We start from the raw sequence: 21,756 nt of genomic DNA, 5'->3' as shown, positions 1-21,756 counted from the left end.
TCTCTTCTCTTACCCGTTCTCTGCTTCCCCGTTTTTCTAACTAGGTTCAGCTGCTGGTGTTCAAACCACTCTTAGTGTTTGCTGTTTGTTCACCCTGTAAATCTTTAGCTCTGCTTTAGCTCTGCCAATTACTCCTGGCATAATTTACCTTTTGGGTATAATGAGAAAGAAGAGCTGAGTCAGGGATAAAGGTGGGTTAAGCCAACACCTATGGAGGGAGTCCTCGCCTTACGGCCACAACTGAGGCTGAGATTTCTGTTGCAAAGTGAGAGAATTGTTGTTTTCTCATTTTACAACATTTCTGTTCGATCTCAGGTGTTTTGTGGCAGCTGCTTATGTGATTGAACTATTAGTACCGTCTTTTCTTCATCCCTTCCTCAACCCGCCCCCTCTCCTCTCCTCTCCTCTCCTTCCTTCCTTCCTTCCTTCCTTCCTTCCTCCCTCCCTCCCTCCCTCCCTCCCTCGCTTCCTCCTGCTCTCCCTTCCTCTCCTCTTCTCTTCTCTCCTCTCCTCTCTTCTCTCTCCTCTCTTCGTCTCCCTCCCTCCCTCCTTCCTCTCTTCTCTTCTCCTCCCTCTCTCCCTCCCTTGCTCTCCTCTCCTCCCCTCCCCCTTCCTTCCTTCCCTCCTTCCTTCCTTCCTTCCTTCCTTCCTTCCTTCCTTCCTTCCTTCCTTCCTTCCTTCCTTCCTTCCTTCCAATAAATCTGGTGTTGTTCAGCCTAAATAAGTGTGAAGTTCCCAAAATAAAAGTTTCAGAGAAATGACACCATTTTCACACCGCTGTAGGCTTCAGTCCTAATTTCTCAGGTGTTCCACTAAGGCGGAATTTTCCAAGCTGTTTCAGACAAGTGAAACTGCTGTGGCAAATTCTAAGGTGGTGTCTCTCGTGCTCCAGAATGAGGCTGCAAACTGACCAAGTTTGCACTGGTTGGGAGTAGGAGTGAGTGTGTGTATCTTTGCAGTGTGTCTTATTGTGGGACACGAGGTACTGTGGGTGCAGGGTCTCGTAGTCTACCTATATAAGCTGCAGGAATTAAAGCTAGTGAAATACTCGTAGTTCGGCTTTTAGATTTTGGCAGCGGTTTGCTCTCCAAGCTCGTTGAAACCATCGCGGAGAGCAAACCATTGCCAAAATTAAAGCTAGTCCTCAAGTTATGACCACAGTTCAGCCCAAAATTTCCACCGTTAAGCAAGAGACTTGCTAAGTGACTTTGTCCCATTCTTGCCAGAGTAGCTAAGGGACTCACTGCAACTGTTAAGTTATTCACACGGTTCTTAAGCGAATATGGCTTCCCCCCGTTGACTTTGCTTGTCAGAAGATCGCAAAAGGGGAACACGTGATTCTAGGACACAGCAACTGTCATAAAGTACAAGCCAGTTGCATCTGAATTTTGATCACGTGAACACGGGGATGCTGCAAAGGGTTGTAAATGTGAAAAATGGTCATAAGCTACTTTTCCCAGTGCTATCATTCCTTCAAGCTATCACTAAACAAGTGTCCCAAAGGTGCATTTTTCAGGAGGCAACTGGACTTTCTTGTTTTTCCTTTGAAGACGTTTTGCTTCTCATCCAAGAAGCTTCTTCAGCTCTGACCGAATGGTGGGGGAAATGGAAGGATTTATACTCCTTGCAGACAGCTGGTCATTTGCATCCTTTTAGAGAGTCGTTGAGGCCAGTTGGAGGTTCACCTGTGTCCTCAGGGTCACCTGAGTGGTGAAAATGGTTATGCGGCCTTCTTGGAACTGCTGAAAGGACTTTGTTGTAAACAGGAGATGGGTGGTCTCATATCCCTCCCCCTCTGTTGAGAGACGGCTGTTCAGTTTTGACCTAGATGGCCTCTTTAACCCCTCTTTCAAACCAGCGGTCCTCTCTGTCCAAAATGTGGACTTTACTGTCTTCGAAAGAATGGCCTTTGTCTTTCGAATGCAGACCGACGGCTGAATCTTGTCCTGATGGATTTGTTCACCTATGTTGTGCCCTGTGTTTGTGAAGTGGTTGTTTTGTTTCCCCAATATCTGCACATGGCTGGCTGCATTGTACTGGATATATTGGGGAAATAAAATAGTCACTTCATAAATGCCTGGCACCACATAGGACAGACATGTCAAACACAAGGCCCGGGGGCCAGATCCGGCCCGCGAAGTGGTTTCACGTGGCCCGCGAAGCCATCCTGGAAACAGTGAGGGAACGGCCCCCACTGCCTTGGCCCTGGCCCAGAGACCCTCCTTCTGCCAGAGACCCCCAGATCTGTCCCACTCCTGCCCAGGCCCCCATAGGCACCCTCGATGCGAATGATGTAGAGCTGGCCACGCCCACCCAGTAGGCCATACGCACTTTAGCCATGCCCACCCAGTAGGCCACACCCACCCTGGCCACACCCACCTGGCCCCTTGAAGGCAACCACAATGCTGATGCGGCCCTCAATGAAATTGAGTTTGACACCCCTGACATAGGAGAACAAACCCATCAGGAAAAAGCATCTTTGGGACAACTATGACCTGGATGACTGAGAATCTCCGTAGGAGGCTAAAACATATAAAGAATGATTGCTAGAATTCAATATACCTACTTTAATTGAAAGAAGGACCAGGGGTGATAGCAGCCTTCCAAGATAGCAGCCTTCCAAGATTAGAGGGTCTGCCACAAACATGAGGGGGTCAGCCTATTCTCCAAAGCACCTGAAGGCAAGATCTGAAGCAATGGATGGAAACCAGTCAAGGGGAGAACCAGCCAGGAACTAAGGAGAAATTTCCTGACGGTGCCCAAAATTAATCAGAATGAATTGCCTCCAGAAGTTCTCGGTGCTCAATTGCTGGAGGTTTTTAAGAAAAGATCGGACAGCCGTTTGTATGAAATAATACAAGTTTTCCTGCTCAAGCAGGGGGTTGGACTAGAAGACCTCCAAGGTCCCTTCTCTGTTATTGTTATTCTGTTAAGGACTAACTACTTTGTGTGTGTGGGGGGGGGTGTTTTGTGTCATCACTTTGAGTGGGTTGCCTAAGTGACAGGTCCTAAGTGTCAAAACCAGCCATAAATCACTTTTTTTTCAGAGCTTTTATACCTTCGGTCACTCAACAGACTGTTGTAAGTCAAGGATTGTAGCAGCGAAGGAATATTTTTTTAAAAAATGTACTAAAAATGTTTTATTACCCAGTCAGGAGAACCAGAGATATATTCTCTTGCCCATCACTTCTGAGTCATAGGGAAGTGTCCTTCCACTCCTTTATTTCTGTTGCTCCTGCCATGATCACACACACACACACACACACACACACACACACACACACATTCTACCTCTTTGTGATGACATCTTGGTGTCAGGGTGTGCATATGTATTAAAATGGTGCTGTCAAAATGTGAGTTGTCAGTTTTGCCCAGATTTAACGGCTGGCATCCAAGATGGAAAATCTTTACCATTAATATTAATACACTTCCACATTATAAGTCTTCCTCATTGCGGGTATCAATCAACAACTCCTAAAAATGTGTCAGTCATCTTGATATGTTTTAAAGGCTATTATCATATGTCATTCAATAGGAAGATACAGGCCCAAGGAAGATAGAAAAGGGGAGCATCAAAAAAGGAAACACAGTCCCTTCCAACTTTATTATTATTATTATTATTATTATTATTATTATTATTATTATTATTATTGTTATTGTTGTTGTTGTTGTTGTTGTTGTTGTTGTTATCAACCAGGGAATCTTGCCATTAATCAGATTCTGATGGATGTCCATCTTGAGATCCCACCACCTCTTGGAGATCCTAGAATTTGACGAGCTTACTACATCTAGTTTTGCTCACCCCAATGCAAAAAAAAAAAAAAAGATGTTTAGATTTTGGAAAGTGTTCAGAGAAGAGCAACATAGATGATTAAGGGCCTAGAAGTTATAACAAAAGAAAAACGTTTGCAGGAATTGGGTATACTTAGTCTAATGAAGAGAAGGACCAGGGGTGACATGATAGCAGTCTTCCTATATTTGAGGGGCTGCCACAAGGAAGAGGGGGTCCACCAATTCTCCAAAGCACCTGAAGGCAGGACAAGAAACAATGGATGGAAGCTAATCAAGGAGAGAAGCAACCCAGAACGAAGGAGAAACTTCCTAACAGGAAGAACAATCAACCAGTGGAACAAATTGCCTTCAGAAGTTGTGGGTGCTCCATCACTGGAGGCTTTTAAGAAGAGACTGGACAGACATCTGTCTGAAATGTTATAGGTCCTCCTATTTGAGCAGGGGTTGGACTAGAAGACCTCCAAGTCCCCTTCCAGATTCTATTCTATTCTATTCTATTCTATTCTATTCTATTCTATTCTATTCTATTCTATTCTATTCTATTCTATTCTATTCTATTCTATTCTATTCTATTCTATTCTATTCTATTCTATTCTAAAGTCTGAAGTCAAGTTGAGGACTAACTTTATGTTATATTTTAGCACTGCACTACAAGGCATTGCATTGCACTACATTTTATTATAATTATATTAAACCAGTATGCTTTGGAACTGGCCTGTAGGCTTCTTGATCAGCTGTGCAAATAAGATTTGGGGCTTCTCCCACGCCTCGTCTCCTATGGTTATCTCTCAGAGACTTGTTTAAGTAGCCTTGGTTTTGCATTCCCCCTAGCCGGGAATCCTTCTTTGCCTGCTGATGGATTTGGGTGTCACACGGATGTTTGCATAAGCAGACTGCATTTTATCAGCGAGAAATCCCCCAGCAGAACTGTTTCAATTCCACTTTTGGGTCTAATAGCTTAAGGTTATCTCTCTGCCTCCAACGTATTTGAAGGGTGAAACACTGGAGAGAAAAGGAAGAAACTGCTTAGAATAGAGTCCTAAATAGAGTTTTAAAAAGGCAGAAGAAAAGCATACATAATTTCCTCCGTTTTTAATTCGTATACGGGGGAGGGGGAATGTTAGAAAGGCGTTGAGATGTTGTTCTAATTCCCAGCAATGAACATTTGGGGGCTGAATTTGAATTTCTCCATTCCATCCATCCCTTTTTATGTGACCCAGATATTCACAATTCTGAAAAATGTCATCCTGCAGAGAAACCAGAGTTATGGGCTTCCAAAATGACAGTGACTGTTCAAAGTTACAAATGGCATTGAAAAAAGTGGCTTACGACGGTTTTTCACACTTATGACCGTTGCAGCACCCTCGTGGCCATGTGATCAGAATTCAGAGGCTTGGCAATGGACTCATATTTGCAATGGTCGTAGTGTCCCCTGCGGTCACGGGGTCCCCTTTTGCGAGCTTCTGACAAGCAATGGGGAAGCCAGATTCACTTAACAACCGTGTTGCTAACTGAACAACTGCAGGGACTTCCTAACAACCGTGGTTAAGAAAGATCATACAATGGGGCAAAATTCACTTAACAGCTGTCTCATTTTGCAACAGAAATTGTGGGCTCAATTGTGGCTCATAAGTCAAGGATTGCCTGTATTGGGACTTTGACAAAATAGCCAAAAATCACGTTGGTAAGATTTGTCTAACATCCTTGCCAGCCTGTTTCTTTCCTTCTGCCCATCTCAAGGAGGTAGATACTTCCAAACAAAACTTTTTTAAAATTTTATTTTATTTTACAACAGCGCTAGAGGGAATTATGCAGGGCCCAAAGCATTCTCCTAAATAAAAAGGATGAGAGAGATGGAAAGGGGAGAAGTAACCTAGAACTAAGATGATCCAAGGCCTGGAGACTAAAACATATGAAGAACGGCTGCAACACTTGGGTCTGGCTAGTCTAAAGAAAAGAAGAAATAGGGGAGACGTGATAGCAGTGTTCCAGTATCTGAGGGGCTGCCACTAAGAAGAGGGGGACAGGTTGTTCACCAAAGCACCAGAGGGCTGGACGAGAAACAATAGTTGGAAATTGATCAAAGAGAGAAACAACCTGGAATTAAGGAGAAACTTACTGACAGTGAGGACAATTAACCAGTGGAACAGCTTGCCTCCAGAAATCGTGGGTGCTCCATCACTGGAAGTTTTTAAGAAAAGACTGGACAATCACTTGAGATGGTATAGGTACTCCTGCTTGAGCAGGGGGCTGGACTAGAAGACCTCCAAGGTCCCTTCTAGCTCGTATTCTATTCTATTCTATTCTATTCTATTCTATTCTATTCTATTCTATTCTATTCTATTCTATTCTATTCTATTCTATTCTATTCTATTCTATTCTATTCTATTCTATTCTATTCTATTCTATTCTAGAAATAAGGAAAAATATCCTAACAGTGACCACAATTAACCAGTGGAATGGCTTGCCTCCAAAAGTTGTGGGTGCTCCATCATAGGGAGGCTTTTAAGAAGAATTTGGACAACCATTTGTATAAAACAGAATGCTTTAACAGGGAGTCTGCAAATTTGATAAAAGAGGAACTCATCAAATTTGAAGACAACACCAAGCTGGTAGGAATAGCCAACATTCCAAAAGACACAATCAAGATCCAGATTATTCTATTCTATTCTATTCTATTCTATTCTATTCTATTCTATTCTATTCTATTCTATTCTATTCTATTCTATTCTATTCTATTCTATTCTATTCTATTCTATTCTATTCTATTCTATTCTATTCTATTCTATTCTATTCTACATTCCCTTCCCTATTCTATTCTGTTCTGTTCTGTTCTGTTCTACTCTACTCTACCCTACCCTACCCTACCCTACCCTACCCTACCCTACCCTACCCTACTCTACTCTACTCTACTCTACTCTACTCTACTCTACTCTACTCTACTCTACTCTACTCTACTCTATTCCATTCCATTCTATTCTATTCTACATTCCCTTCCTATTCTATTCTATTCTATTCTATTCTATTCTATTCTATTCTATTCTATTCTATTCTATTCTATTCTATTCTATTCTATTCTATTCTATTCTATTCTATTCTATTCTATTCTATTCTATTCTATTCTATTCTATTCTTCTATTTTCCTGTGTTCTTCTGCTTTAGATGAATGGAATGGCAGTCCCATGATCCAGGAATATACTGCCACTGTCATAAATCTGAATAAGTTGTCAATTGTCTCAGTTTTGCTCAGGTGACCGCAGGGATCCTGCAATGGGTCATAAGTGCGAAAAACGTTCATAACTCTTTTTTTCCCCCAGTGATGTTGTAATTCTGAACAGGTAATTGTCGTAAGTCGATGGTTACCTGCATTGTGTGCAGGCCTGGCCTAGCAAACAGCCCAGCCTGTTTTGTGTATTTTCAGAACGAAGGAAGGAAATAAATAAATAAATAAATCCCAGCTAGTGGTGCCTAGTTCTAAATCAAAGCCAGACAGATTTTTGAAATATCAAAAAAGACAGGTGTTTAGAGACAGCCAGCAGAATTTCTTAAGGATGTGCCTTCCCCCCCCCCTTTCTTCGGATGAAAAACTCCGCCACTCGCACTTATTGTGCGATAGTACCTTTCTTTTCTTTTTTTTTTAATATATGTCGTTATTTTTGTTTCATTTTTCCCCCAGCTCAAGATTCCAAAATGTAACGGCCAATCTTGATTGCCTGGAAAGGAGACGTATCTCTCTGATCCTGTTTTGTGACAGCCAAAGTTGCGTTTGCAGCGCCAGGGAGAGCTTTGACTAGCCGAAGGAGACAAGCAAAGAAACTCTTACAAATATAGCGTAAATGAAATTCACGCCAGGCGAGGCATCCCTTGCTTTCCCTGGATAGGAACACACACACACACACACACACACACACACACACACACACACAAGACACCAAAACTCTAAAATAGATGCAGATAGATAGAGCAGGATTTGGTACATCTGTAATGCTCCTCCCTTATCTGGGGACATGAAAAGACAAAGCTGATCGAGGTTCAATAAATCAAAAGAGTCTATGGAGAAGAACTGTGTGTGTTTGCGTTTGCGTAGGTGCGTGCACAGAGAAGCAAAATAGGTGTCCGCTTCGAGCTACTTCTATTTGTAGACCGCTCGAGTGTGTGTCCATGAATATGTCGTTTATTTTTTTCTTATATATTTTTTCCACTTTATCAGTCTATTATCCCAACCGCATGGAAATAAAGAGACGTTCCCCTGCATATTATTTACATCAGTAAGTTGAGAGATGAATTTGCAGGCTATTTGTCATCTCTGTCCTGCGTCGCTTCCTGGATTTTAAAACATAAAAGCATTTCAGAAAAAAAAACTCCACCCTTCGTGTGGACCAAAAAAAATATGGCTGAGTCAAGGAAATAGCATTATTTCTTACTACTACTACTACTACTACTACTACTACTACTACTACTACTACAATAATAATAATAATAATAATAATAATAATAATAATAATAATAATAATAATACAGTTGGAAGGGATCTTGGGGGTCATCTAGTCCAACCCCCTGCTCAGGCAGGAAACCCTATACCATTTCAGACAAATGGCTGTCCAGTCTCTTCCTAAAAACTTCCAGTGTTGGAGCATTCACAGCTTCTGGAGGCAGGTTGTTCCACTGGTTAATTGTTCTCACTGTCAGGAAGTTTCTCCTTAGTTCTAGGTTGCTTCTCTCTTTGGTTAGTTTCCATCCATTGCTTCAAGACTTGCCTTCGGGTCCTTTGGAAAATAAGTTGACTCCGTCTTCTTTGTGGCAGTCCCTCAAATATGGAAGACTGCTATCATGTCCCCCTTGCCCCCCCCCCAGTTCTTCTTTTCATTAAACTGGTCATAACCAATTCCAGAAACCGTTTTTTATCTGTTTTAGCCTCCAGTCCCCTGATCATCTTTGTTGCTCTTCTCTGCACTCTTTCTAGAGTCTCAACATCTTTTTTTTTTTATAATGGGTTGACCAAAACTGGGTGCAGTATTCCAAGTGTGCCCTTACCAAGGCCGTGTAAAGTGGTATTAACCCTTCATGTGATCTTGATTCTACCCCTCTGTTAATGCAGCCTAGCACTGCGTTGGCTATTTTTTTGGGGGGTGGAGGGAATTAAGAGAACTTATCCACAGCCAAATATCTGAAAGAAGAGACCCTGGCAAGATCATATACATCAGGTGGGAGAAATATGGGAACGAAGAAGAAAAGATACATCACTTTGTGAATTTATAGCAGCAATGTCTGCCCAGTTTCTGCTATTCTAGTTAGTTCTGGGGTGTAAAGTTGAATTCCAGTTAACCCAGCATTCTATATCTCACCCCATTATTTTCACTGTCTTTGCAAGAAAATTTCCCATCATCCTTAAAGGTGACATCCCATCACTGAAATAAGAACCTATTTTTAGTCTTTGTATTCCTGCAGAACGGTCGTTGCATGCTAAAATAGCGCACACAAATAATTCACACATGAATGCTTAACTAAATAGTCCTACGCGCTTAATACGAAGCTGGTTTACCATACAGTTATTCCTCTTCTTCCTTTTCTATGCAATTCCTTCGCTGGATTTTACTTTTTGAACATTCCGGTCAATTGCACACTTTAAAAATAAAAATTCTCCTCAAGCGTTTTCTAGTCATCTATTTTGATCCAAGCTCCGTTTAAAAATATCTGTTGAAACAATGGTTTTCTGTAGCGTTTCCCACCCACCCCACCCCGCTTTTTCAGTGGATGTGCTGGACTTAAATGTAATCTTCCTTAGATGAGATAAAGATTCAATCAGTCTAATGTAAGCAGGACTAAATTTGGATCCATTCCCCCAGATTCTTGTTGGATTGAGAGGAAAATTTAGAAAAATACTAAAAGCAGATCCAGGAATAACTCTAAAACCTTGTCATTGTTACGCAGAGATATAATTTCACGTAAAACTTTGGCAGCCAAAATACAACAGAATTGCGTCCTCCTCCTCCTCCTCCTCCTCCTCCTCCTCCTCCTCCTCCTCCTCCTCCTCCTCCTCCTCCTCCTCCTTTATCTTCTTCTTCTTCCCCTCTTTTCCTTCTGTCTGTTTATCGCCTTCTGTCCAGTATCTGCTTTTATCTGCTCGTGTGTCTTCTCTCCCATGTTTTATCTGCTAATATCTCTTGTTCAGTTGAGGATAAACTCCATAATAATTGTCCTATAAACTGGAATGTACACTCCGTGTCTCTTATTGCTCAGGGGTCTGTTAATTAGAATTTATAAAGTTCAATAAACCGTAATCCAATAAGACCTCCACTCTTATTCATTTATCTTAGGGGTAATGTCCTTCCTGTCAGCTCTGCACTGGAAGTGGCAATGCGGTAAGCTCATTCACATTCACATATGTGTCCCTATTCTGCAAAGGGTGGGGGCATGTGAGGGTCTTATCCTCTGGATGTTGGACGTGACCAAATGAGACTAAAAGTCTAAGACTTACAGAGCAGACGTTGGTGATTGTTTGGGTCTTTCATACTACAAGACAAAGACAATGTTCTTTGACCCTGGGTGACTTCATGGACGATCCACGTACAGATAGTCCTTGGACCAACAACAGTTTCTTTAGTGACCATTCAAAGTTACAACAGCGCTGAAAAAAACGGGACTTACGACCTGTTTTTCGCACTAACGACTATTGCAGCACTCCCATGGTCATGTGATTGGGATGCTTGGCAACTGACTCATATTTATGAGGGTTGCAGTGTCCCGGGATCGTGTGATCCCCTTTTTGCAACCTTTTGACAATGGGGAAGCCAAAATTCACTTAACAATGGTGTTACTAACTTAACAACTACAGGGATTCACTTAACAACTGTGACAAAAAATATTAACCAAGCTTGAGATGTCATGTAAACATCTTGTTGTGTATGACTCAACTCACTGTCATGTTGCACAAATTAATTTATTTATTGAAGAAGTCACAGTTTGGCTGGGTCCACACAGCATGCCAAGTCAAAACAAGTCAGCAGTGTTATGGATTAGTGCAACATGCTAATTCAGCCATTACTTTATTCCAAAACTTTCCCTCCTTCCTTCCTTCCTTCCTTCCTTCCTTCCTTCCTTCCTTCCTTCCTTCCTTCCTTCCTTCCTTCCTTCTCCTCCTCATCTTTCTTCTTCTTCTTCTTCTTCTTCTTCTTCTTCTTCTTCTTCTTCTTCTTCTTCTTCTTCTTCTTCTTCTTCTTCTTCTTCTTCTTCTTCTTCTTCTTCTTCTTCTTCTTCTTCTTCCTCCCATCCCTTCCCCCTCTCTCCCTCTCCATCTCATCATGATGGATACCTACCTGAAAGTTAGAAGAATATATTGTCTCCCTAATATATTTCAGGAATTTTTAGGATGCCATTTGATGAACAGCACAGCCCTATTGCTTCCAGCGAGTTTTTCTCTAGTAACCTTGATTAGGATTAAGAATTTATTCCCCAGAGAAAGGGAATGTGCCGAGGTGATGATAACCCCAACAATGAGAGGGGAGACACAGTGTGGTCCTCATACAGCCCTAATAAGCAGGCATATACATAGAATGAAGGCTACTGCTAAGCTTGTAAGCCGCCCTGAGTCTTTGGAGAAGGGCGGGATATAAATGGAATTAAAAAAAAAATACAGGCTTGGTACCAAGTCTTCCAATAAAGCCCTCTGCTTGTTGGCTAACCTAAAGGCAGACCATGTGGTCTTGGGTTTCAGTATCAAATGATGATGCCTTATGTAATAGGATCCAAGCAGAAATCGACCCAATATATTTAGGTAATAATGTTACTTAGGAAGCTATCCAAGTAGACAAGGTCCCTTCCAACTCTGTTGTTCTATTCTATTCAACAACTTTTTTAGTGGTGACCAGAAACGGATACAGTACACTTTGAGATGGCTTGTGCCATCACATCTATATATATTTCATATCCAGGTCATGGTTGTCCCAAAGGAGCTTTTTTTAAAGAGGCAACTAGATTTTCTTATTTTTTTTCTTTTCTTTGAAAACAATTTGCTTCTCATCCAAGGAGCTTCTTCGGTTCATCTTCAAAGAAAATCAAAAAAGTCCAGTTGCCTCTTTAAAAAGCACCTTTGGGACAACCATGACCTGCACGACTGAGAATCTCCACAGACATTTGGGTTCAGTTCATTTATTGATTCTGAGCTACTTTGCAAAGGTACAGCTGCTCAGATTACTAAACTGAGCATCCAAATATTAAACTTTATTAAATGCAATATATTACTCCTTTTTTAAAATGATCCTGTAGTCCCTATTCTGGGTAGAGTCAAGGCGACTGAATGGAGCTGAAAGTTTACTGGCTGGATGCCCTTCCTGACACCTACATGGAGTTCACAGCAGATCTTTTTTTTTTCTTTGCCCCCTATGAGAGAAACATCTGCTACTACCTAGGACTGAATTCTCAACCTTCTGATTGGGAGGCAAGCATATTCACCACTAGGCTACCACAGCAGTCTACTAAATGCAATGTATTTTATTAAATATGATCAAGCACTCCACATGTAGATAATGCCAACTTTTCTCAAGAGTTCTGCCTGTTCTACCTTCACTCCAGAACATGGAAACCAAGGCTGGGCATTGTAGTTTCATTGTCCTATGAGCTAATGTAAATTATGCCCAAGCCCAAATAGCTTTCTCCCTTGAGATGCCCAATTGTTCCCTGGAGGAAATGAAACATTGAAGTTGTTGGGCCCAAGGAAAGTGAATAATTTATCTCTAAGTGCCATTATGGCAAGACTTACGAATTTGAAGCACAGGATCCAGTCTTGGGATGGTCTGGCATCTCTCATTTCTGCACACCTGCAGAAAGTTTACTATTTCCTACTACCAAGAGAATATGAGGCTTCCATCTCTCTAGAACAAATTGTGTTCTTGGCCTCTCGCCATGCCATGAAATCACACTGTTTTTCATTACACACTCAGAAATCTTAATGAGCAAGGAAGGCATCTGGATTCTTTTAGAAATATATTCATCAATCTAAAATTGCTAGATGACATTCCCAACATGGATTTCCTTGTTTGCCAATCCCACCATTACTCCCTCACTGCTACAACAACTTCCTGGCCTTTCCAGGAAGGACTAGAAGGATTATGGGTAACATGATAGCAGTTTTCTGATATCTAAGGGGCTTCCATAAACAAGATGGGGTCAACTTATTTTCCATGGCATCTAAGGCAGGACAAGAAACCACAGATGGAAATTCATCAAGGAGAGAAGCAACCTAGAACTAAGGAGAAATTTCCTGACGGTTAGAACAATTAACCAGTGGAACAACCTGCCTCCAGAAGTTGTGGATTGGGACATGGGGAAAAGTGAGCGTAGCTGGGCAAAGTGAGAAGAATGAAAGGCTGATTTGTATATCTCCTTTGGAAGAAAAAGAGAGCCGGTGAAATCTGCTAACAGCAGCACCGGGTCACTTCCCCTTGTCGATGCGTGACAATTTGTTGAATAAGTAGTGCTTCATTCTCAGGGGGCTGTCAATTCAGTATCCATCACCTGTCAAAGGCAGTAAATTCACAGGCACAGCCTGAAGCCGTCAAACGATGGGTGACACGTGAGGTCACCACAGGAGTCAGAGAGGAGGAGGAGGAGGAGGAGGAGGAGAAGGAGGAGGAGAAATTTGAATGTAAAAAAGCCTCTTTCATCTCATTCTCTTAAAAGAAAAAGAAGCAGACAGAACTTGAAAATTTCAGGTCTCTGCAGTTTTGATGGCAAGGATATCATGAGTTCAGCTGCAGATTTAAAACTCCTGTCTTGCTCGACCATGAATGCAGGGCTGGAGAGATATGTGTAAATGCTCATAAATAACTCACAGAATAATAGTTGGGAGGGACCTTGGAGGTCTTCTAGTCCAACCCCCTGCTGAGGCAGGAAACCCTATACCATTTCAGACACATGGTTGTCCAATCTCTTGGAGCACCCACAACTTCTGAAGGCAAGTTGTTCCACTGATTAATTGTTCTCACTCTCAGCAAATTTCTCCTTAGTTCTAGGTTGCTTCTCTCTTTGATGAGTTTCCATCTGTTGCTTCTTCTTCTGCCTTCTGGTGCTTTTGGAAAATAAATTGACCCCCTCCTCTTCTTTCTGGCAGCCCCTCAAATATTGGAAGACTGCTATCATATCTTCTTTTCACTAGACTAGACATACCCAATTCCTGCAGTCATTCTTTGTAAATAATAATAATAATAATAATAATAATAATAATAATAATAATAATAATAATAATAATAATAATAATAATAATAATAATAATAATAATAATAATAATATAAAGTTGGAAGGGACCTTGGAGGTCATGTAGTCCAACCCCCTGCTCAGGCAGGAAACCCTATACCATTTCAGGCAAATGGCTGTCCAGTCTCTTCTTAAAAACCTCCAGTGTTGGAGCATTCACCACCTCTGGAGGCAGGCTGTTCCATTGGTTAATTGTTCTAGCTGTCAGGAAGTTTCTCCTTAGTTCTAGGTTGCTTCTCTCCTTAACTAGTTTCCATCCGTTGCTTCTTGTCCTGCTTTTAGCCTCCAATCTAATCATTCTTGTTGCTCTTCTCTGCACTCTTTCCAGAGTCTCAACATCTTTTTTATACGTGTGTGTATATGTGTGTGTGAGACCCCTTCTTTTAGATGATAAGAATTTGCTGATAGGTCTAAAATTAGATCTCTGTGAGAGAAGCCGGAGCAGAGTTTTAATCCAATCTGCCTCTCTGTGTACATACATTTGTTTTATTGTTCAGGATAATTCTTTTTTAGTTTTCAAGGCCATTCAATATACTGTATAAAGTTAGATTATTATTATTATTTTTTAAAAAAAACACTAGTTTGTTCTGGTGGTGAAAGCACCAGGCAAGAAACTAGGAGATTGACATATGGGCCTATCATCCAGAGATTGAGAGCTCAAGTCCCGCCTTAAGCATGAAAGCAGACTGGATGACTTTGGGCCAATCACTAGGAGACAGTGAGTTCTAGTCTTGTCTTAGCCATGAAAACCAACTGGGTGGCTTTGGGCCAATCACCAAGAGACAGTGAGTTCTAGTCTTGTCTTAGCCATGAAAGCCAACTGGGTGACTTTGGGCCAATCACCAGGAGACAGTGAGTTCTAGTCTTGTCTTAGCCATGAAAGCCAACTGGGTGACTTTGGGCCAATCACCAGGAGACAGTGAGTTCTAGTCTTGTCTTAGCCATGAAAGCCAACTGGGTGACTTTGGGCCAATCACCAGGAGAGAGTGAGTTGTAGTCTTGTCTTAGCCATGAAAGCCAACTGGGTAACTTTGGACCAGTCACCAGGAGACAGTGAGTTCTAGTCTTGTCTTAGCCATGAAAACCAACTGGGTGGCTTTGGGCCAATCACCAAGAGACAGTGAGTTCTAGTCTTGTCTTAGCCATGAAAGCCAACTGGGTAACTTTGGACCAGTCACCAGGAGACAGTGAGTTCTAGTCTTGTCTTAGCCATGAAAGCCAACTGGGTGACTTTGGGCCAATCACCAGGAGACAGTGAGTTCTAGTCTTGTCTTAGCCATGAAAGCCAACTGGGTGACTTTGGGCCAATCACCAGGAGAGAGTGAGTTGTAGTCTTGTCTTAGCCATGAAAGCCAACTGGGTGGCTTTGGACCAGTCACCAGGAGACAGTGAGTTCTAGTCTTGTCTTAGCCATGAAAACCAACTGGGTGGCTTTGGGCCAATCACCAAGAGACAGTGGGTTCTAGTCTTGTCTTAGCCATGAAAGCCAACTGGGTAACTTTGGACCAGTCACCAGGAGACAGTGAGTTCTAGTCTTGTCTTAGCCATGAAAGCCAACTGGGTGACTTTGGGCCAATCATGAGGAGACAGTGAGTTGTAGTCTTGCCTTAGCCATGAAAGCCAACTGGGTGGCTTTGGGCTAATCACCAGGAGACAGTGAGTTGCAGTCTTGTCTTAGACATGATTGCCAACTTGGTGACTTTGGGCCTCCCTCTCAGCCACAGCTCATCTCACAGAATTGTTGCCGTTGTTGGGAAAATAGCAGGAGGAAAGAGTATTAGGCACATTCGCCACCTGGAGTTATTTATTTTAAAAATAATAAAGGCAGGGTATAAATAAATATAAGGGACGCGGTGGCTCAGTGGGTTAGGACGCTGAGCTTGTCGATCAGAAGGTCGGCAGTTTGGTGGGTCGAATCCCGAGTGCCGCGTAACAGAGTGAGCGCCTGTTACTTGTCCCAGCTTCTGCCAACCTAGCAGTTCGAAAGCACGTAAAAATGCAAGTAGAAAAATAGGGACCACCACGGTGGGAAGGTAACAGCGTTCCGTGCGCCTTTGGCATCCAGTCATGCTGGCCACATGACCACGGAGACGTCCTCGGACAAGCGCTGGCTCTTCGGCTTTGAAACGGAGATGAGCACCGGCCCCTAGAATCGGAAACGACTAGCACGCATGTGCGGGGGAACCTTTACCTTTACTTTTATAAATAAATAAAATACACACAATACACACCATTATATACACAATAAAAATATATGTAAACAAACTATTTTATAGCAGTATAAAATACAAATACTAGACAAATTCCTGGGTATCCATAAACACACATACCTACACAAATACAAGGCATATATGCATACGTACGCACACATATATATTCACAAATAAAACAATACCATTATCCAAAAGGGATTTAAGAATTATAAACTTCTCTTACAGGCCCCTGTCAAACCTGAGAGAAATACAGTCGAAAAATCCTGACGGGATATGTAGAACCCAAAGACAGTCCTTAATGTTGAGCTTTTCTATCCATTCTCAGACCAGTTCAATTCTCTTAATCTTTCCCTGCTTCCTTTTTCAAGCCACCACGCAACCTGGCAACCTTGTGTGTTCCTTCGAGGTTGAGTTCAGAATGTAGAAATTGCTGTTCTGGGTGTTTACTTATCGTAACAATTGGAACATCTGCTTTGCACTGGAGATGCTTCCGATCTGAAACTTTTGACACACTGATAAATAAAATCTCTACTCCTAAGGAACCGAAAAACAAGAAGCAAGAAAACATCTGGCTATCTTATTTATTTATTTATTTATTTATTTTATTTTAATTCCATTTATATCCCGCCCTTCTCCAAAGACTCAGGGCGGCTTACAAGCTTAGCAGTAGCCTTCATTCTATGTATATGCCTGCTTATTAGGGCTTTCACACACACCCCAAGTGGCATTATTACAAAGTCAGCTTATTGCCCCCAACAATCTGGGTCCTCATTTTACCTACCTCGGAAGGATGGAAGGCTGAGTCAACCTTGAGCCTGGTGGGATGCGAACCTGAACTAATTGCAGGCAGCTGGTGTTACTCAAGGAGGCATTAGCCCACTGCTCCACCAAGGCTCCATTTTGGGAGCAAAATGGATCTTTCCAGCATTAAAACTGGGAAGGCAAACAAAAATGAGCATTTACAGACTTAGGACCACCAAATAACAAAAAAAAAAAAGTTGTTACAGACTTACAACCGCCACTGAGCTCAAAATGTCTGTTGTACAATGAGACAATTGTTGTGGCTATATTATGGGAGCGAAATGGATTTCTCTAGCATCAAAATGATATCATGGGGATGCTGTGACAGTTGTGAGAGTGGACATAAGTCAGTCCCATAGCAACCGTTAAAGGTCGCTGGTTGTAAATCAAGAAGTACCAGTACTGATAAGGAGTAGGGGACATTTTTGTTACCTGCAGGCAGAAGTTCTCAAGAGAGAGCTTTGATCAAGCTAAAGTAAATGGCCAATGTCTATGCAGATTCTCCAGCATCCAGGTCGTGGTTGTCCCAAAGGTGCTTTTTTTCCAGAAGGCAACTAGACTTTCTTCTCTGTGTGCATTTTTTTTGTTTTGAAAACATTTTGCTTCTCATTCAAGAGGCTTCTTCAGTTCTGTAGAAGAGTTCTGTAGAACAGAAGTGAAGGAGCTCCTTGGATGAGAAGTGAAACATTTTCAAAAGAAGGAAACTAAGAAAGACTAGTTGCCTTTTTGAAAAAAAAAACCTTCGGGACAACAATGACCAATATTAGAAGAAGATCATCACCATCCTGGTTTTGATGGGAGGGAGGGAGGGAGGGAGGGAGGGAGGGAATGAATGAATGAATGAAGGAAGGAAGGAAGGAAGGAAGGAAGGAAGGAAAAGAAAGAAGAAAGAAAGAAAGAAAGAAAGAAAGAAAGAAAGAAAGAAAGAAAGAAAGAAAGAAAGAAAGAAAGAAAGAAAGAAAGATGAGATGGAGGAGGAGGGAGGGAGGGAGGAAGGAAGGAAGGAGGAAAGGAAGTAAGGAGATGGAGGAGGAGAAAGAAAGGAAAGAGAAAGAAATAAAATGAGAAAAGAAACAAAGAAAGAAAGAAAGAAAGGGAGGAGATGGAGAAGGAAGGAAGGAGAAAAAAGAAAGAAAGAAAGAAAGAAAGAAAGAAAGAAAGAAAGAAAGAAAGAAAGAAAGAAAGAAAGAAAGAGGAGAGAAGGAAGGAAGGAACAAAGGAAGGAAGGAAGGAAGAGGAGATGAAGAAGGAGAAAGAAAGGAAGGGAAGAGAGAGAGAGAGAGAGAGAGAAAGAAAAGAAGGAAGGAAGGAAGGAAGGAAGGAAGGAAGGAAGGAAGAGGAGATGAAGAAGGAGAAAGAAAGGAAGGGAAGAGAGAGAGAGAGAGAAAGAAAAGAAAGAAAGAAAGAAAGAAAGAAAGAAAGAAAGAAAGAAAGAAAGAAAGAAAGAAAGAAAGAAAGAAAGAGAAGGAAGGAAGGAAGGAAGGAAGGAAGGAAGGAAGGAAGGAAGGAAGGAAGGAAGGAAGGAAGGAGTAACTAATGACATAAGCTCAGAGTTTTGTACAGAAAGTGCAACTAGAAAACATTGGCCCATCACACCTGGTCAAACAAGGATGGTATGTTTTGGACCCAATCAGTTAAAGAATTTTGACTGGTGGGGTCCAGGAGGAGAGCCATCCCTGCTGTCTCCCCCACTCTGTGGAATATCCTCCCCCCAGAGGTGAGGTGGACCCTCCTCCCCCCACCCTCTCTCTACTGGCTTTTTAGAAGTACTTGTTTCTAGGCTACTCACTACTAGCTCTCTGGAAATCTGCAGCCAAAGCACACACACGCACACACACACACACAAACACACAAAAAAGCTGTATTTTCAGTTAGGCGTGGAGGTGTAGATAGTTTTCCATGGAAAAGATAACAGATTTATCATATTTGTGCGGCTGTTGCATGATAAAAGCAATCTTAGCTGGTAAATCAGTTATGCTGCAGAGGTGGAAAATGGGTTTATAAGGTAGTGTGAGTTGTTTCTCTCTCTCTCTCTCTCTCTCTCTCTCTCTCTCTCTCTCTCTCTCTCTTTCTCATCTGCAATTTTTGAAAGGAATTCTCTCCCACTATCTCCGATTTTAACTTGTTGCCTGGCACATTTTTGACTTATATGTGTGTTTGCTGTGTAAATTTTATTCTCGTGCTGCTGACAAATAATTCTATTGCTGTAAAATGTGGCTGATACTCTCTTGTCTAAGAATCGGGCTCACCTCTGAATGGTCCTAAGCAGGGAGAAAAGCAAGTGGTTCTTTTCTGACCCATTGCTCCAGTGTGTGACTATGTCTCCAAAGCGGGAGGGGGGGAGAGGAGGAGGGGGAAGGGGAGAGGAGGAGGAGGGAGAGGAGAAGGAGAAAGAGAAGGAGGGAGAGAGGGAGGAGGAGGAGGAGGAGAAAGGAAGGGGAAGGAGAAGGAGGAAGATGGGAGAGAGGAGGAGAAAGAGGGAGAAAGGGAGGGGGAGGGGAGGGGGAGAGGGAGGAGGAGGAGACAGAAGGAGAAGGAGGAAGGAAGGGGAAGGAGGAGGAGGATGGGAGAGAGAAAGAGAGGGAGAGGGAGAAAGGAAGAGGAAGGAGGAGGAGGATGGGAGAGAGAAGGAGAAGGTGAAAGGAAGAGGAGGAGGAGGAGGAGGAGGAGGAGGAGGAGGAGAAGGAGGAGGAAGAGGAGGAGGACTCTGTGTATAATATGGTGCTCTGCATTTGTTGCTTCTTTGCAGAAGTTTCCTTACCCAAACTAGCTAACATCATTGGATGGGTACTGAAACGTCTGCAAGAAAGCAACCAAGGTCAGAGAGCACTCAGGTCCCCTCGCAGGGGGACCTCTGTTGAGAAACCTTTGCTGGGCGCTCGGCTTGGCATTCCAGATATCCCCCCCCCCCCGTCTGCCGGTTGTCTTCTCTGCCAGCCTGACTTCTCCTGAAATGTAGTGTAAGCTTTTGGAATTGGCCACCGTTGAAGTGCCTGCAGCTTCACAAACCATGATCTTAGAAGACTCCAGAGAACCACAGGATGCCCCACGCAGCCAGCAATAGGCAATTCCTGGCAGGGTGGTGCCAGGGCCCATTAATCTGGCTTATTATTAATACATGTGTGGCTTTTAAAACACCACAGCAATGGCAATCAGCCTGTCTCTTGAAGACTGTCTTGCCCTTTTCCCCAAACAGGCTCACACGATTAGATTCTTCTCATTTCATAGATGAATGGATGGATGGATAGATGGATAGATAGATAGATAGATAGATAGATAGATAGATAGATAGATAGATAGATAGATAGATAGATAGATAGATAGATAGAGAACTAGACAGAGTTAGATGATAGAGGTAGATCATAGATATAGACAGATAGAGAAAGAAAGAAGGAAAGAAGGAAAGAAAGAAAGAAAGAAAGAAAGAAAGAAAGAAGAAAGAAAGAAATCTAGAAAGAAAGAAATATAGAAAGAAAGAAAGAAAGAAAGAAAGAAAGAAAGAAAGAAAGAAAGAAAGAAAGAAAGAAAGAAAGAAAGAAAGAAAGAGACACTGAGAGAAAGAGAGCGATAGAGAGATGAGAGAATTGAATTCCTGAGGAAGATGGTGGGGAGGGGTCCCACTACCTTATGGCAGCTTCTGCCCGGCATGGGGGGAGCGCAGGGGGACCCAACTTGCCACAGCCAACTCAAATCGGCGTCTATTTTTTTTGGGGGGGGGAGTTCAAAATGTTTTTGTTGCATGCAGAAATAAAAATTTGTTTTCTTTGTAGCAGTTCATTGATTTCATAAATGCAACACACTATAGTTTATATATATATATATATATTATATACACATAGCATAAAGGTTAAAAAAAACAATATATGCAGTGTTATCTTCCTTTTAGATGTCAAAAGGGTTTTGTGGCTCCCAGTGTTTTCTTTTCTCTGGGAAACGGGTCCAAATGGCTCTTTGAGTGTTTAAGGTTGCCGACCCCTGGTATAGGGTCTCCTGCTTGAGCAGGGGGTTGGGCTAGAAGACCTCCAAGGTCCCTTTCAACTCTGTTATTCTGTTATGGCAACTTTAAATTGTTTTACGGGGTTCTTTTCCCCACACGCCTTGCTGCCTGGAGCATTACCCAAAAAAATGAAAAATTGAATTAAAATCCCGACCGATAAGTCCAATTCTGACATAAGAAGCAGCACGTTGGTGGACTCAGACGGGAAAGCGGGTCACAAGTAATCACAACTCACTGTAGGAGGTTACAACCCTTTCAGCATGTTGAAGCTCCCTACTCTAATTTCCAATGGCTCCCATTAAAATGTCTTCCTCCGGAAATTTGGAGGTCAACCCGTTTTCGTTAGCTGTAGTTTTATTAAGGCTGACCACCACATTGGTCCATAGAGGCCCACCAGTAGGGATGGGAAAGAGCAAAAATTGTTTCCCATATTTTACCAGGTCCTACTTTATTTATCGGGATTTACAGGCAAGTCCTCGGCTTACAATGATTCATTTAGTGGCCATTCAAAGTTACAACGGCACTGAATAAAGTGACTTAGGACCGTTTTTCACACTTAAGACCCTTCCAGCATCCCCACGGTGGCGTGATCAACATCGGAATGCTTGTCAACTGACTCGCATTTACGACGGCCGCCGTGTCCCTGGGTCATGTGACTTACCCTTTCTTGTCAAGCCAAATCAATGGGGAAGCCAGATTCAC

The sequence above is a fragment of the Vipera berus genome, assembly GCF_964194415.1.
Source record: "Vipera berus genome assembly, chromosome: 2".
NCBI classification, from domain to species: domain Eukaryota; kingdom Metazoa; phylum Chordata; class Lepidosauria; order Squamata; family Viperidae; genus Vipera; species Vipera berus.
This window is presented reverse-complemented; position numbering follows the sequence as displayed.